Here is a 12,756-nt window from a genome sequence, read left to right on the forward strand (position 1 = left end):
CCAATGAATGTTAGGTAGATGAGGCACTTCTCTCTAGAGTGGTCCTCTGGTTTTGTATGCTTATTATAGTTGTTGAACCATATTATCTTGCTGCATCTCCTTTTTTGCATTTGCCCTCCGTTGTTGTCATACACACTTGCAAAAGTTGCTAAGCATAGGCTTTGCAATGTGGATGGTTGCTTCATGTACTTGCTAATTATATCATCAAAGAATACGTCTGTGCTTTCAGGGTCAAGAGTCTCGAGTTGTGAACATCTCTTTAGCAAGAGAGTACGCTCTTCTGTTGTGCTTGTGTTTATATAAATGAATTCTCTTGTGGCACTTGTGAGTGGTAATGAAAGGCATAGGTAAACGACTTGTTGTGTGCTGATATGCTGTGTGTTTAGTATGGCATTTTCCACTTTTCTTATCCATGTATTTGCAGGCAAATTGTTCTCCATAGTCTACCTGATTGCTTCCTTTCTCTAAGTGGTGGGTGCGGGATCCCAAATTGGCACTTTCTTTTGTTTTTAGAGCATGTTTTTATGTGCCTGTGTGTCTGAATGTCTCTTAAATGCAGAGGAAGTTGTGTAGAGTCTTTGCATATGTGGATGTCCACAAACCTCTCGACTTTGCATGCATTACTACCATTCTATGTGGGAGCTTTTGCACCCCATATCAGCCCATGGTCGTGCTGGCTACCTCTGTTCTAAAATTCTGTTATGAAAAAATAATCGGATACAGGCCCTAGATTGTTGTTGTCCTAACGCAACAAAGTTTTGAGTGCTCTAAATTTTTGGGCATAATATTGTGCTATAGTGACAGGGTTTGACCTCACCATGTTTTGTACTGTGATGCCAAAAATTGATATTTTTTATTTGGCATTGGTATTGTTTTCTTCTATGTTTGATAAGAGTTTGAGTATCACGTGATAGCCTAGCGGCTCTCACTTATTTCTATTTTCTAAGATATTGTATGGGATTGAGAGGATGAGTGGAATGGATCATTGTAAAATACCATAGGTATGAATTATAAATACCTTGGTATGGGGAGAGTTATTTCTGTATGGGATATTATGGGGTTTTTAGAAAATAGGAAGAGTGAGTCATATAAAGAGGTGGGCTCATGTCCATGTGTTCCAATAATATAGGAGAGGCCACATGCCAATGGTGTGAAAGGCATGTGGAGGAGTGTGGAGTCAAGAGGAATCCTTCTAGAATTCCTATGTGGAATAAGGAGGATGTGGACATATGGAAAAGAGAGGGTCCCTATGGGCTCCATGTGGGGAGACTCTTGACTTTCTCAATATTTTAAGAGTCTTAAGCATCTTTTGATGGGACACATTGCAAGAGTAGCCAAAAAGGACATGGGTAGCGATATACGGGCTTATGTGATTGATGGGGAAAAGAATCTACAAGCAACAATTGTAAATGGGTGAAGGAGGGTGACAAAATCTCTATAAAGGGAGCCCTCCTCTCCCTTGTTCATCATCTCTTCCACCATTAGGCCTCATGTTGCTGTAGCTCTAGTTTCCTCAAGCCTCTTCCATGAGCCTTCTCTCCCTCTTGTAGATATTCTCTTATGTAGACTCTTGAGTCCATCTCTCTCTAGTTTATTCTCTCTATGAGTAGTCTTGGAGCTTCCGCTCCCTCTTGTATGTACAAAACCTTTTCTTCTCCCTTGTGTTTGTAGTATTTTGAGTGTATTTGAGTGGATTCTCACTCTCATGGCAATGAAAGTCACTTCTTATCATTTTCCTTGAGTCTCCATTCCTTTTCTCCATTCCTATGTTCTTTCTCTCTCCATTCAAGTCTCTAAAGTAGTTCTTGTTTGGCCGCTCACTATGCACACATGGTCCATCCATTTCCAGAGCCACCATGTAATCTTCTTCCTCTCTTTGCGGCAAATTCTAGGGGTATTGGATCATTGATAATTGTGGAGCAAGTTCGCTCAGGTGAAATTAGCATGGGTGGAGGGTAGTTTTGATGATAGTTTGACCCCCTATTAGTATTTTGCTTATGACTTTCTGCTCGGTAGTCCGATTTTGATGAAACTTATATCCGTGAAAAGCTCTCTTCAAGACGCATGTTCTATGTGATTAGATCTTGAATTAGATACTACTGTAAAAAGTTATGAGTCTCTGTGTTTGATAGTCTATCTTCATGATAGTTTTTACCCCCTTTCACTAAACTATCCATATTTCTTCAACCGGTTATCTGTTTTCAATGAAACTTATATCAGTGCGAAGATCTCTTCGAGGTGCATTTATAAATTAGATGTTGAATTAGATGCTATTGTAAAAAGTTATGAGTCTTTGTGTTTAACAATCTGTTTTCATGATAGTTTTACCCCCTTTCAGTAAACTGTCCATATCTCTTTAACCGGTTATCTATTTTCAATGAAATCATATCAGCGCAAAGCTCACTTCAAGATGCATGTTCCTATGTGATTAGATCTTGAATCAAATAATCTGTAAAAAGTTATGAGTCTCTGTGTATGACTGTTCATTTCTATGGCAGTTTTTACCCCCTTGGAAGCTAAGAGGTGCGTGAAGTTTCATTACCCCCAACTTCATGTCACATCTTTTGGTGGAGACGCCGGGTATGTTTGGTATTGGATTCATCCCACCCTACTAAACGGTCTCGAGTGTACTTGATTGCATGTTATGCCTAGTATAGGCATGTGTTTTCTGATGTGATAAAGAAGATGCCTGGAAGAAGTCCATTAGAAGAGATTGCAACCCGTTTAAGAGAACTAGAAGATTGTGAAGGTGATGCTCAAGCTATTTGCATAGTCATCATGATCATATCCTTTATGTTTGTACTCTTGAATATGTTGGTTAATCGACAACGCCTTCAGCAGGCACAATGATAGATTGGGGATTGTTTCATGCACTAGCAGCTTGGTGTGAAGAAGAGTTGAGTCTTTGGGTAGTTTTTGACTATAACAGTGGAGTGGTGATTCTCAATGCTTTCAACTTCTTTTGCTATGCAAATGATGAAAAGTACAATATCTTGAAGCTGTTATGTGCACTTTCGATTGTGAGAAGGGTGATTCTTGAATGCATGTATACACAATGTTTTCATGGTGCTGGTTGGTCACTTATTTTTAAAGATTTTGTTGAGGATCACATTGTGGAGGGTTTTCAACAAGTGGTTATGCATAATAAGTTGGTCTTGGTATACTAAGGCTCTATGGGATCTTGTTTGGATCTTGTTTGGGATATTAGTTAGATCTTGGTGTTTCCTTTTTGTGTTTCATCATGGTGAAGATTCCAGTGTTTTGAGGGACCCAAGGGAAAGACCCGGAGTCTTATCTTTGGGATTTTGTTCGAGGATGTCGGCTTTCTGGATGGTCCATGAAGGATCGGGTGGAGATTTTGCCCGATTTTCTTGAGGGTGTAGCCTTGAGTTAGCATGAGGCCTTGTCAGACTCTACCAAGGAGGACTGGGACCAACAAGTGGTGGGAGCAATGAAGCAGAGATTTGGGGCAGTGGAGTCGCCAAATGCTTTGATGTTGCAGTTGGACCAGTTCTATCAAGGAGAGGGTGAGATGGTCTCTACATTGGCAATCCGAACTTTATGGACAAAGTATGAAAGGGCAACTTTGGGAGCTATGGCATCTACATCACCGGCCCCTCAAAGTCTCTCAGGGAGTCTCTCAGGGATGGAGCCTAGCAAGTGTCATTTGGCTCAAAAAAAAGTAGTCTTGTTGGGGAATATTATGTCTGAAGAAAGCCTGCAAATGGATCCTTACAAGGTTCAAGCAATCATGGCATTGCCAAGTCCTGAGAGTGTCACTGGTGTTCACAAAATTCTAGGAAAGAGCAAGTATTATCAACGCTTTTGTGATGATTTCATAGAGATAGTGCATCCCATGAACTTGTTGACAAGAAAAGGAGTTTCTTTCCAATGGGGTGTGGAGCAACAAGAGTCTTTTCAACAACTTAAGGAGGCCATGAGTGAGGGCCCAATATTGAAGCCCCCTGATTGGTCTCAAGACTTTGGACGGGAGGATCTAGGAGAAGAAAAGAAATATAAGGAGAACATTAAAGATGAAAGAGATACACCACCAATAACTTTTGTTTTGTATTTTGATGGGGCTTTTAGTCCTTCATGCCAACAAGGAGCCCATGGGATGTGCTTAATGAATTCTGAAGGTTCAGAAGTATGGGCAAGAGAACAAGAGTTTCCAGGTATCATAACTAACAATGCATCTGAGCATAATGCTTTGATTCTTGGTTTGGAAGGTTGTCTTCAAAGTCAAGTTAAAGAATTGGAAGTAAGAGGAGATTCTCAGCTTATTATAAAGCAAATGCAAGGGCATTACAAGACAAGAAGTCCTCATTTGAAGGAGCTTAGTCAAAAGGCTATGGCACTATGTAGTCAGTTTGATTTTTGCAAGTTTGTTCATATAAACAGAAAAGAAAATCAAAGGGCAAATGAGTTAGCTACTCAAGCCATTGTAGTACAAGACCGGGGGGTGGTTTCTTTGGTAGACACTGGATGGCTAGAACTGCAAGATGTTTAACAATATGTGGAAGAAGGCATGTTTCCTTGAGGGTTAACTCCACAACAGAAGTAGAGATTGGTAAGGAAGCCTTGTCCCTATACTATTGTTGATGACATTCTTTATAAATTGGGAAAAGATAAGGTGCTCTATCACGTGGTCCATCCCATGGAGACTAGGAGAATCCTAGAAATGTGTCATGAATGCTCTTGTCATTTTGCTTCAGCAAGCACATCTAGGAGAATTCTTAATGTAGGTTACTTTGCGCCACACCTCCATAAGGATGTATATGAATGGTGTCAAAGTTGTAAAGTATGCCAAAAGTTTGGAAGGCGACAGTTGATTCTTGGGCCCTTGAAGCCTATTCCAGCATATGGACCATTTGAGAAGTGGGGGTTGGACTTTGTGGGACCACTCCCTCGCCCATCTCAGGGCAAGCATTATTTATTGGTGGCCATAGATTATGCGACTCGATAGGCAGAGGCCAACGCCACAGTCAATAGCAAGGCATGCACATTTGTAAAATTTCTCTTTGATCAAATTTGTTCACGCTTTGGTTGTCCTTTGGAAATTCTCACTGATGGAGGAACCTCTTTTAGAAATGAACTAATTGAAGATGTGGTGCATAAGATAAAGATAAATCATAGCATGTCCATGCCATACTATCCCCAATGTAATGGCTTGGCTGAGAAAACAAATGGATTGTCGTGCAATTCAATGGGAAAGCTTGTAGACACCAAGAAAAGGCATTGGGATAGGCACTTGACAGAAGTTTTATGAGCTTACAAAACCACACACAAGCTAGCTATTGGGTTTACAGCATTCCAACTAGTGTATGGAATAGAAGCCATTTTGCCCATTGAATTGGAGATACATAGTCTTCGCACTACTGTTACAAGAAAAGAAGGACAGGAGGATGCCTATGCTCAATGCTTGGTACAACTAGAAGCCTTGGATGAATGCAAATTACAAGCCTTACAAGACTCGGAAGCTTCTCAAATAAGGGGCAAGGCCCATTTTTACACCAAACTACGCAAGAAGAAAGATATTGCAAAAGGAGATTTGGTAATGAGATTTGATAGCCGTCTGGACAAGCGGCTAGATAAAAAGTTTATCGACCGATGGGAGGGACCATATCAAGTCAAAAAGAAGTTCACGAATGAAACCTATCAGCTTGAGAATGTTGATGGCATGGTGATACCCGAATGCACCAATGAGTATCGCCTTAAATTCTTCTATGCTCAGCCACCTTGAGGGCTAGCAGACCCTCTCTGTCGCTAGAGAGGATCTGCTAGGGGGGGAAAGATGTGACGCCAAAATTTGATATTTTTTATTTGGCATTGGTATTGTTTTCTTCTATGTTTGATAAGAGTTTGAGTATCAAGTGATAGCCTAGCGGCTCTTACTTATTTTTATTTTCTAAGATATTGTATGGGATTGAGAGGATGAGTGGAATGGATCATTGTAAAATACCTAGGCAACAATTGTAAATGGGTGAAGGAGGGTGACAAAATCTCTATAAAAGGAGCCCTCCTCTCCCTTGTTCATTATCTCTTCCACCATTAGGCCTCATGTTGCTATAGCTCTAGCTTCCTCAAGCCTCTTCCATGAGCCTTCTCTCCCTCTTGTAGATATTCTCTTATGTAGACTCTTGAGTCCATCTCTCTCTAGTTTATTCTCTCTATGAGTAGTCTTGGAGATTCCGCTGCCTCTTGTATGTATGAAACCTCTTCTTCTCCCTTGTGTTTGTAGTATTTTGAGTGTATTTGAGTGGAGTCTCACTCTCATGGCAATGAAAGTCACTTCTTATCATTTTCCTTGAGTCTCCATTCCTTTTCTCCATTCCTATGTTCTTTCTCTCTCTATTCAAGTCTCTAAAGTAGTTCTTGTTCGGCTGCTCACTGTGCACACATGGTCCATCCATTTCTCGAGCCACCATGCAAGCTTCTTCCTCTCTTTTAGCGAATTCTAGGGGTATTGGATCGTTGATAATTATGGATCCTTGAGGGAGTAGTTCGCTCATGCGAAATTAGCATGGGTGGAGGGTAGTTTTGATGACAATTTGACCCCCTATTAGTATTTTGCTCATAACTTTCTGCTGGGTAGTTCTATTTTGAATGAAACTTATATCAGCGTGAAGCTCTCTTCAAGGCGCATGTTCCTATGTGATTAGATCTTGAATCAGATACTAATATAAGAAGTTATGAGTCTCTATGTTTGACAGTCTATTTTCATGATAGTTTTTACCCCCTTTCAGTAAACTATCCATATCTCTCCAACCGGTTATCTGTTTTCAATGAAACTTATATCAGCGCGAAGATCTCTTCAAGGGCATGTTCTTTGTGATTAGATCTTGAATCAGATGCTACTGTAAAAAGTTATGAGTCTCTGTGTTTGACAGTCTGTTTTCATCACAGTTTTACCCCCTTTCAGTAAACTGTCCATATCTCTTCAACCGGTTATCTATTTTCAATGAAACTCCTATCAGCGCGAAGCTCTCTTCAAGGCACATGCTTTTATGTGATTATATCTTGAATCAGATACTATTGTAAAAGGTTATGAGTCTCGGCGTATGACTATTTATTTCTATGACAGTTTTTATCCCCTTGGAAGCTAAGAGGTGCGTGAAGTTTCATTACCCCCAACTTCATGTCACAGTACAGCACTAGCGTCACTGTATTTTGGTTTTGCCCAGTGCCAAATGTGGTCTTGTGCAAGCATGCAACCAATGGCTCCCAGCGCTTCTCTACTGCCGAGAATGTCAAGAAGAATGTCGGTGGTCGTTGTTGTCTGAGTATGGCGAACGCATTCTGTTTTATCCTTATCTTGTAATCGGCTGATGTTCGTAAGCAAACAAAGTCACAAAACCCTATTTTTGATTGCAGCATTTGTTCTATGTTTGTGTCAACCATTGCGTCCTGAGCTCTCAACAAAATCCCTTGCAGTTGACCCTTTTGCATTATTCTGACCAAGCTGGAGGATACTATTTGTTGGACCAGGATTGTCATCGTTTTAAAGAACAAGTTTTCAATGCATAGGGCGAAACGTTGGTCCTTGTGTTTGAGTTCCCACTTGACTATGTCATGGTATATTGTTTTTCTTGTAGGGCCATAATCTCTCTTTTGCCCATAGAAAAGACACGGGAATGCCAATTCCTCGAAGTGCTTATCATAAAGTAGACCTAGTGGGGTAAAACTCTCTGATTGCAACATTCAGGGTTTTGTCTTCAAAGTCAACCGCTTGTGCTGTGTAGATGCCATGTACCAAGGTGTCAGTCCCCTCGTTCTCGTCTAGTTCGCCTTCAGCATTGTCATTAATAAATGCATCTATGCCACTCGCATTGTTTTGCATGGGATGCGTCAATTTTACGAGCAAAAACCTATGAGCAAGTTTATACAAGCGTGTTTTTCAAGAGATTTTAAAAATAGTATTTCTTTAGGAAACATGGTTTTTACACTTTTATTTTCATTAGAACTAGATCCCTTTATCATAAAAATATACAAACTAGCCACTCATTCATTTTTACATAACATAAATCTTCTTATTCATAGACATCCCTTTGTACCCTTGTTATTACCTTAAAAAAGTATTGAAAAATAATTCATTTAAGAAACGTCCCTCATAATCACTCTCAACATAATAATATTATACATAAATAATTACTTATTAAACACATTTATATCATATGGCAATATCTTTCAAGTGTTTTTATAGTATTAATAACAATATGATTATGGACATGTTTCTACAGAAGTTTAAATTACTTTAAATAAGTATTAACTTGGGCTTATATATCACTCTCATAAAATACATGTAATATTTAATACTATATATGCAAGGTTTTCCAAAATATAACCCCATAGATGTGCTCAAATGGGGTTTTCCGATCAATTTGAGTGGCTGAATGACTATATTTGGACATTGGATGTGAAAGTTATGTCACTTTTAAAAGTGCTGTCCAAGGTAGTTTCGCCAGCGAAACTACCTTGTAAGACCTTGTTCAAAGGGGTTTCGCTGGCGAAACTACCTTGATGGCTTGCTTCAATGAGTTTTCTTTGGAGAAACCCTCTCATGAAGATAGGGTGAGAGAGGTTTTTCAATGTCACCCCCTATTAAGTAAAAAGTAGTAAGAAGGATCATAAGGGAATTTTCATAGAGAAGTCTACTCTACATGTGGGTTTCTTCAAAAGCCATCCCATTATGTTCTCACCATTCCCAAAGATTCACATAAATATTCGTGTATAAAATAGGCATTCCTATAATACTTTTCATATTTCTAAGTGAAACTATGTTTTCTTCTGATCCATTTTTGTCATATTTTTGCATAGTTGGAAGCTTTTTTTTCCTTCGCTCGGACGCTCGGAAGATTTCGCTCGGAAAATGCTCGTCCCCGTTTTGCATGCTTTGGATGTGATGTGTCCATAGTTTGTTCACACGGACGTTGTTCTCCTTATACAAGGGGGTGTTTATGAGCTCAAGCAGAGTACACATGGTAATGCTCGGGTGCACCAGGCCATAGGCGTAGTTGTGGTTGTATTACAAGCAACATTTTATGGCCACAATGACCATACCACTATCATTGATGAACCGGGGTAAGACTCTATGCCTTGTTGTCATCTACGAACACGTTGACGACACTACCGTGCAGCTAGAGCTGGCCCTCGTACAACAATTGTCATATTTGCGCAACTGTTATACGTACAGATATTAGGCATTCCTCGACCTTGTTTAGAGTGGCCATTGTGCTTTTTTTTGTTGTGAGCTTTGTTAAGAGAACTAAATTTAGGTGCAAAGCCAGCATTCACGCGGCTGTAACAGAGGGAGCATAGATATGCCTCTTCAAATGTTTCCTTTCGGACCCAGAGGCTGTGTTGGTTCATAAAATCTTTGTGCTGATCTTTCGCCCACCTTAATTTGGATTTGAATGTCAAGCAACCACACCCTGCACACTAAAAACTTGGTGTGTCGTTGACTTTATCCAAGTAGCTGTGTTGTTCTGACAATGTTTTCTTGGTGTTGCATTTCCTTTTGTTGCTAGGACTTCCTTGTTGTACATTTGTGTTGGGAGCAGATGCGCTTCTTGCATGAGGCTTTCTCGGGACAGTGGCAATTGTGGATGCCTGCTGTGCCCATGTTCGGTATATCTTTCCACAAATATTTTGAAAATCGTATCTCGCATGGCCTGCTTTCACTTGAAACATGCATGCTATTGCCTTTGCTATTGCTCTGGATGTGCTTCCATCACTTGGATTAGTGCTTGCTCATCCTCGCTACTCCAAGCTTTGTAGGTGCGCTTTTGCTTTGTACTGACCATTGGTATGATTGTTGGTGGCATTCTTGTCTCATTAAGCATGATAACATGTAGCCTTTGCCTGGCTTTATGACCAATCTCAAACTCCTCAGCTATGTGTTTGCCGTTCTGTACCAGTAGTTTGAATGAAGAACCAAAAGTATGTTGGATAACTTCTAAAGTGTTGAGCACTGTTTGCAGTGTGCACCTGGTTGCCATGTCCCTAACTGAGGAGCCCTCCCCCATATTTGTGATTGTTGTAGAGGAGGCATTGCTATTCACAAGGACAGTCTATAGGCTAGAGTAGCTAGTCGTTGGTTGTAAGGACACGATACAAAGGCAAATGTCCATGTTGGTTGGGTTATTTGCCAGGAACAACTCGTCGAGCTATACATTGTGTGGTGCAATAGCGTCGTGTATGCCCATGGCGAGGAATGCTTTCGATTATTTGCTCGTTGATTAGTAGACCAGTTTGAGAAGTGTCACTCAATTGTTCATGTGGTTATTTCAAGCATGCTTGCTTCAATTCGAACCATTGGCTAAGATGTTGTACAAAATGTTATACAGGAGTTTTGGTTTCAAAAAGGGGCTAGATTGCAATGAGGTTGAGCTTTTTCATTTATTTAGATGCTTCCACTTTTTTTTTAATTCATTAATTTGACCCTACACATTTACAATATGGCTTTCAATTGCATGGAAGTAAGTTTTTTTTGCCGTACATGGAGTGTGTACAAATCAAATGAGACATTGAAATACACCAAGAAAGGCTTTTTAAAGTGTATCTATGGCATGTACAGTGGAATCTTTATTGTGTATGTCGGTATTTACAACATGTGGCTCCAGTGATGGAGTGCCAAAGGATGTTTTGCATCACGCGTGCTCGAAAAAACCATAGTGCAAGACCCAAAGGTTGAGAAAGCATGAAAATATGTACAATCAAAAGTGCAATGACATCAACCTAGGCACCCACCATGAAGTCAGTCACAAAACCTGCATTGTTCACAGTGAACTCTCCTGAGGGTTTTTTATCAAACAGCATGTTTCACCACACTATGGCTATGAAGGGCGATTCATCTTCAACACTTCATCGACATGGTTGCCACGGAGTCATATAGCAACCTGGGAACTGTCATGATCCACAACACAACCTTTCAAGGATGGGATGCAAGAGAGTGTTTGGACACTGTCGCAAGTGTAGCAAAATACGTGCAAGATCTGCTCACACTAGGGCCTCCGCAACTTCCACACTAAAACTCGACCAGAGGGGCATTGAGGCCTATAAAGTGCAAAACGCCAGCCACCTGCAAGGTAACTGAGCAAAAAAAAGTAAGAAAGGTTTTACTAGTAATTTGTTTGAGCCAAAGTATTGTTTATACCTTTTTACTGTAGCCTAGTTGTGATACTTGGTGTATAAAGGTATCTTGGCATGATGCATGTAAGTTTCCTTCCGGGATTAGTGCGAGGATGGTGAAGTCAAACACAACAAGGGCATGCCTCGCGTGCATAAAGGAAATGTTCTTCACAACATACATGACGCCTTCGTCTATGAATTCCTCGACCAGCCACGCCAATGTGTCTTCTCTCCGACACAAAAGTCAGCTACAAGGAGCGAGGTTGCTTAATACAAATTAGCCTAGTAATTTTTAGGTTCCCTAGAAGGTATTCAATGGTGTACTTACAGTCCAACGGTCTTCAGCATTTGGGTCATCAGCTATAATTATATTGGTTTAATGGAGGGCCATCTAGGTCAACCTTCACAATCACAAAAGCTATGGTAGCCATCCATGATACAAAAGACGTCTTGGTTGATTCGACATGGTTTACAGCCCATGGGACATACAATCGTATTGGTTTTTTCAGAACAAATGAGATGTCGCCTTCGAATGGTTCTCCTTTGATAATTGTCATCGTAGCATCAACACGAAGAGATAAGAAAGATGTTCCTCCTTCACCAGAGACACGCTTTGCAATGGCTGGCCCATCCACGTGGAAGAAGCTATCAATCTGGAGAAAATCTTTCAATTGTGAAACATATGCGTGAGGGACGTGCAAAGTTATGGTCTCGCAGCACTCTGGATCAGTCCCAGTCATGTCCACACGCATGAAGATAGGGTACAAGACATCTCATGCCTTAAATGTCTCGTACTTTAAAAACACCTTGCCCTCAAATGCGAAACAATACAGCACATACTCCGCGCAACACTCTGGATCAGTCATGTCCACACGCATGAAGAAAGGATACGAGATATCTCATGCCTTAAATGTCTCGTACTTTGACAACACCTTGCCCTCAAATGCGAAACAATACAGCACATACTCCGACGAGTTCATAAGCAATGCTGGCAAAGCTCCTGAACATGGAAATGGAAGATCTCTTTGAACAATCACTCCTACTTGGTGTGGCTCAATGGGGGAATAGCATGACGGCCCTGGTTGTTGAGTTGTGGCGATACCGCATGGTTTTTATGAAGCCGATGAGCTTGCTGAAAAAGGAGAAGATTGGTTTTCATGAGTGAAGGTGGAATCCTTTGAATCAAACGTTGAAAATAACTAAAGTCTCAATCTTTCTTTTTGCTGTGCCAAATAGCCATCTTAAAATGGCCATTATAGTAAGTCCAAGAAGAAAGCATTGTTATGTCGCTCTTTTGTCCATTACACACTTTGACAATACTATGTACATGCATTCTCGTTGAGTTGCTACGCTCCACTTCTCCATTGCGATTGCGCAACCACTCTTGAACCTATGGTGTGAGGATTTAATTTGCTCTTGAATCGTAGGAGATGGTGGAAGATGCTGTGCCATTTTATGGAAGCAAATAAATTCTCTTACACTCAATAAAAAATGAAATTTGCTCAGTCATTATACTTATCTCTTGTGCGCTCGCCACCCAAGTTGAGAATGTCTACACGTGTTGCCAATCGTCTTTGCCAAGATCCACAATACCAATTTTATGATGCTATCAGTATGTGAGAAAAC

The sequence above is a fragment of the Dipteris shenzhenensis genome, chromosome 11, assembly GCF_047967505.1.
Source record: "Dipteris shenzhenensis isolate YYH24624 ecotype China chromosome 11, Dip_SZ_1.0, whole genome shotgun sequence".
NCBI lineage: Eukaryota > Viridiplantae > Streptophyta > Polypodiopsida > Gleicheniales > Dipteridaceae > Dipteris > Dipteris shenzhenensis.